The sequence below is a fragment of the Scleropages formosus genome, chromosome 2, assembly GCF_900964775.1.
Source record: "Scleropages formosus chromosome 2, fSclFor1.1, whole genome shotgun sequence".
NCBI lineage: Eukaryota > Metazoa > Chordata > Actinopteri > Osteoglossiformes > Osteoglossidae > Scleropages > Scleropages formosus.
In genome coordinates, this window is record NC_041807.1 from 26,740,420 (window position 1) to 26,746,916 (window position 6,497).

Genomic DNA, 6,497 nt, shown 5'->3' on the forward strand with positions numbered 1-6,497 from the left:
ATAGGCGGTATGGCGGTTCCATCCGTGTGTGTAACGCTGAGAACACAAGCCTTCATAATTCCGGGAATAACAGCAACGACGGTAACAACATGCCATGGCGTTTGGCTTTGTCTTGTGCTGTGGTGTAACTGCAAACACGAACAGACACCGTACGGCATAGCATAAGCTTTCTAACGTGGTATTATTCCAAAGAACTTTCGGTAACACTGGGTTTCGAGAAAGTTCTGCGTCCAAGTAAACCGGGCTAATGTTTTACTCATAGTTCTGACATGTTTTGTTTTTGCAAGAAAGTAAGTCGAAAACTGCCAAGATAATGGTAGGGTTAGTTGAACATGACCTTTGTCAAAGTCTTGAGCTGGCTGTCACTGTGTCAGCTTTATACCAGTTCTGTGACAAATCAACGGTCATTTCGACAACCATGATCCACAAGCAAAGTACTGAAGCAGTTGACACCATTCTGATTCTGTACACTAGTGTGAGAATAAAAACCAAGAATTTGTAAGCGACTGACACACACATATTGTACATGTGCAAACCCCCCCCCCCCCCAAAAAAAAAAAAAAAAAAAAAATTTACATTTAGAAAAGTAATAGGAAACATTGTTTACTTTCTACCAAAATTATGCAGCAGGTAGTGTCCTGGTAGGGTTTGTTACTTTGTGCACTTGGTCTCAGAACTTCAAGTAATGAACTTTTAGTCCCTACAAGCTTGTAGATGTAGTATTTATTTATTTTATTTAATTCATTTATTAAGTAAAAATACAGCTAGCACACCAGTTCAAAAGAATAATAAGCACCTCCCAAAGTTTTTCCAGAAGAGTGTACAGGGTATAAAAACCAAACAATCTGAACAAAGCTGTAGATCCTACAGTTTCTGCATCTACCAGTTTGGAGCCATCAGTGAAATGCTACCTCTCCATCATCTTCCACCCCTGTATAATACCGCCGACTCTGATTTGACATGCAGTTGTCTTGCCTGGATCAAGAATTTATGACAGTGTTCTGCCCAAGAGAACATATGTTCCAACTCTTGTTCCCACCTAGTCTATACTGCCTGCTGCTGCATCCCAACCATCCATTTTTTTCCTCCTTTACTGCGCACACCTCCTGCTGTATCTGCTCGTGCCTCTCCTTCCGCTGGGTTCTCTCATCGCTATAATTCTGCCCAAATGAGCTCTTTCAGAAGCCACCGTGCCCACCATCATGCTGTGCTAAAGCTGGGACTCCATTTACCCCAATGCATCCAGCACAATCCACTTACATTCTGCCTTTACCTCAATGCCTGCTCCAGCAACAGAAGATCACTTGAGTCCCTGCATTGCAGCACTTCTTTTGCCCATATTACACTAAACTCCTCTTCTAGGCTCCTAAATGGTAACTTGTCCATGCAAGGTGATGCTGCTTAAGCTTTGAGGTAGACAAACCTGGAGGGTGTAGAGAACTTCTGCAGGGATGGTGTACTGATACACTCAGGCTTTAAACTTGGAAGTCCTGGCTTCTCCAAAGGCGTTAGCCTCTCCTCGACTCTAGATTACGCAGTATATTATGCAAGAAGTACTCTTTGCTGAAAGTAAATATTATAAAAAGTACATTTAATATTGATACTGCAGTTAAGGAAGTTCAATGAAGGATGAAATATACTGAAATATTAGAGGAGAGGGAATGTGTTCCAGACAATCAGAATTAATGTTCACTGAAATGTTTTAGTTGTAACCATGGTAGAATGATCATGTGGGCAATTAAAATTTAGTAGGGACTGTAAAGTGTTTCTAGCCCATTTCTCTTACTCTGGGATGTGATCACAGGCCTAAATGACTTTGAATTTACTGATCTACTTTTGATTATTCCCTATCATTGAATTGTAAGTCATTTTGGAGAAAACTCTTCCACTCGTTATCATGAACCGCTTGTCCAAGTCAGGGTAGTGGTCATCTAGTTAGGATACACCCTTGATGGGATGACAGTCCATCTCAGACTCTGGAGAAACACATTTGCTAAATGAAAAAAAAAATGTAAATGTGTAATCACCCCATAGCTCCCAAGGGGTCACTTTTCTGCTAATTTAATTTTTTACCCTCTTCTCCCTTTACAGCTTTATGATCAGAGCTGTAGACATTATAATAGCCTGACTGCATTTTTACCGGGACACAGAAGTGTTGCGACACAAACAGGATGTGGGGAGGGGCTGCACAAGGCTCCACACAACATTTGGCCAAAAGCTAGCGTTCTTAAATGGAAACAGGCGGATCTTTCATCTGTTATTTAATACTATTATTCAGCTATGAAACTGGAGGCAAACAAGAGTTGCAGCTTGGCAGCAGTACCACAGTACATACACACACACTCCACTACGAGCTGTCAGCTCCAAGTACCGCAAAGCGCCAGTAAGAGCATTAAGCTCTAGTAAATAAATCCTCAGTGGATTTATTTACTAGAAATCTAGGGCTGAGCAGAGCAGAAAAGTTTGAATTGCCTTTGTACACTTCAAGAGTTGATTTAAATTGAAAATCACCAGTGATCATGGAAAAACCCTGTTACACCAATAACAGCCAGAGATACGTGCATTTCTGAAAACAAATGAATCAGCAAATCAAAGTTATATTCCTGAATTGAGGGGTTTACTGTGTGCTTTTATTGCTGACTGGACCCGGTACACTTGCCAGACTTCTGCTGGTCTCCAAATACGTAAATTATAGAGGTCTTGGGAGTAGAAGTTGTACTGAAGGCTATGGAAGTCAGTGGTACTTACTGTGGAAATTACTGTGGTAACACTGGGACACTGTCTTCCTGTGTGACATCAGACAGCCCTTATAACTACTGATCAGAGAATCCCAGCTCAGAAGTCATTGTGACACACAGTTTTACGGTGGTGATGTGAGTCATTAATATCATTTCACTGATTCTAGAAGGACATAGATTTAAATTACATATAAACAAAAGTCAATCAAATATATGTGCAATGAAAATCTATATGAACATGGAACAATTGTAGTAGAGTGCTTTTGATAACATACAGCATGGCTACCTTCTACATTTCTCTTTTTATAGTGATATCTGCCTTTTGTGGAAGAGTAACTTTGAAAAGAATTAAAGAAATTAAGCAAATTAAGTGTGCACATTTAGATGTTTTAAATTTTAAATGTTTTCCATTTAAAAGTAGCTATTGTGCCAAGATTATTTAGATTTTTTTAGGTTCTTATTATTTTAGTTTAATATGGTATTCTCAGAGGGGGGGTGCGGTGGTGCAGTGGGTTGGACCGGGTCCTGCTTTCCGGTGGGTCTAGGGTTCGAGTCCTGCTTGGGGTGCCTTGCGATGGGCTGGCGTCCTGTCCTGGGTGTGTCCCCTCCCCCTCCGGCCTTACGCCCTGAGTTGCCGGGTTAGGCTCTGGTTCCCCGCAACCCCGTATGGGACAAGCAGTTCAGAAAATGTGTGTGTGTGTGTGTGGTATTCTCAGAAGAAAAATGTACATTCCAGAAAGGAATATGTGTATATTCCAATTTCACAATAAAACATGAAGTGTCAGCATTTGCCAGCTATTCATTCAGTGAATCACATACCTTGGCATTCATTCATCATCATCAGCAACCACTTGTGTAAATCAGTTTTGCAGCAGCCCAGAGCCTATCCTGGAAGCTGAGGGTACACCCTGGACAAGACATCAGTCCATTGCGAGCCTCTCACATGCACACTCACTGACACAAAACAATTTAGAGTCACCAGTTCACCTGGACCATGTCTTTGTATTATGGGAGGAACTGGAGCACCTGGGTGGGAGAACATGCAGACTCCACACAGACTAAGCCAGAGTTTAGCCTACATTTGAACCCGAAACCCAGAATCTGTGAACACTATGCTGCACTTCCAGGCTACCATGTATGCTCAAGTGTATTTTATCTATAGCCCATTCAATGAATAAAATAAACACAAAACAAAATACTAAAAAAAAAGGTTTGTGAACAAATTACTTTTACAAGCAACATTTGAACTGAAGAATGAGTTGCAATACGTTGTCATAAACCCATTGAAAAGGAATTCTTGTTGGCCCACTGGCAAGAGCTTTATGATACTAATGATCTATGTTTTCTAACGGTCTACATTTATATTTAGGTTAAATTAAGACTTAGCTCGGAATGAAAAGCAATATACACAAGGCCTCTTTCTAGGCAACGCTGGTATGTACTCTAGACTCACTGCCAGTAAAGACACTGTGCTGCAGAATGTCTAGTGTCTCCGGTGCAGAAACATCCTGAGCATCAGCAGGCTCCCATCACTTTGGTATGCCAACATGAAAATATTGGCTAGACTTGCAGCATAGTTTTCCTGACAGATGTTGCTCTCAAGGCCTTTGTGAGAAAAAACAGGTACAAGATTCCCTTTTATGGCTCAAGACTTGACTTTTTGTTTTATTTTCATCAAAACAGACCCTTGATGTTAACTCTCATTTTCTTTCGTGCTCTGGTTTCCTCCCCTGTCCAAAATCATGTTCCGGGTGAATTGTATAGTTACGTTTTTATGGACTACCTAGCGTAAACTGGAATCAAAATCCTTCCTGTGATGTCACTTCCTGCAAAGTACCAGTGACACAACATAACGGGAAGAGTCAGATTTGTGTCATGTGTATGACTCAGTCCCTGAGATGTACAGAGTGTGATTATGTTTCTGCTGGGAGCTCACATTGTATTACATTCACCTACTCACCACCATGTCAAACTTTTGCAGCACATGCAAATAGCTAACAATTCTAAGTCGTGTGGGCAAGGATGTGCCTGAGGCAGTTCATTAGGCTCCAGGTGGATCAGCACGAAATCAGACATACAGTATCTGATTGTCTAGTTTTGAACTTGAGAATAACCAGGTAAGAAAACTCCACGAGGCCATTAATCCAGCACACCAAGCAGTAACATTCTCTACCTCTCTTATTTCCTGTCCGACATGTCTGATCCGATGGTCCGCCATTGAGCATGAGAACATCCAGGGGAAGAATATTCCATAAGAGGAGATCAATCAACACACCAAAGAGCAACATAATGCACCTGCCTCATTTCCTGTCCAAAATGTCTAAGGGTCCTGCTCTGAGCATGAGAAGATCCAGGCAGGAACCTTCCACAAGAAGCTATTAAAGTCAAAGCAAACACTTCCTGTTCTTGTTTTTCTCGTGTCCTATCCCAGTGTCTCTGACAGTGGGAAGAAAATAAAAGGTAAAGCCATGAACACATCAGCAAGCATCCCACCTCCCTCTTCCTCCACCCCCGTCTATCACAGCATGTTGCTTCACGTCCAAAGTCATTAACTCCCTTCGTCTATTTTCACCTCTTGCGCCAATTACACCCTCCAAGCCTGTTTCAAGTTCCTTGATGAGAATACCATATGCCTTGCATTTAATGGCCTGATCTCAGTCAGGCCTTTCACCAGTATACAACTATTACTTTCTGTTTACAAAAGCTGGCAGCACAGATAGTCTTTGCTGTGATGCAGATCATCAACACGGCTCCATTCACCACCCAAAATGTTCGCATTATGAGTTATTGAATTTCTTGGGTCCAGTTTGGAACATACACAATTCTATCTGCCAAAGCACTGATTTATGCTTCCTGAAACAAACTATGTTAATATGGAAATGTAAGCAGGCTTGCATGTTGTAAATATAGTTGCCTTCACCGTTATAAATATATTTGTGCGTCACAAATATCTATTTATTTCTGCAAGAATGAAGGAGAGAAAATATATAATCCAAACCCATCCTCCAAGTTCTGAGCCCAAATTAATCACTCCCTGCAGTAAAGATTAAATACACAGATCTCAACTGCTATACTACATTAAAAAGAAAACTAAATCATGCAAAACAATAGATTGGTAGTTGGCCATAAAATGAATACTCCTATCTCAATTTTTGTATTGCTTTCAATACTCCAGGTGGCACCAGCACGACCACCCAAATGCACAGCAGGTTCAGACAACATTGCAGAGTAAAAAATGGAGGCTGTGTGGTCCTTAGAGAGACTGCCAGCTGTTAAAGAAAAAAAAAAAAATTGCTGTGAGACCTACTAGACCTTTAAATGAAAATTATGTCTCCTTTTTGGAGAACGCTATGACTCATAATTCAGCAGCTGGACTAAACAGATGAAGGTACATTTGATCAGATGATAGAAAGAAGCCAAAGCAAAGATCACCCATATGCCTGTGAAATGTATGAGAAGCAGATGAGAACTACACAGATGGTGTCTCCATGGCAATCGCGAGTGGCACTCATTGCTTTCAGTCTCTCAGCCCTTAGACAAAATGACAAAATTCCAGGTCAGCATCACGTCTCCTGGTTTCAGACACCGGGACAGAGCCGCGTGTATTCTTGATACCCAGGCCCAGGAGGGCTATATGCAAATTTTAGACTCTGTCCTCGTCTCTGACACAGAGGACTCGCTTTCTCGGATCGATTTACCATCACTGTCACAGAGCTTACGCTAGATCTAGAACACCTGAACTGCAAAATGCAAAATGTC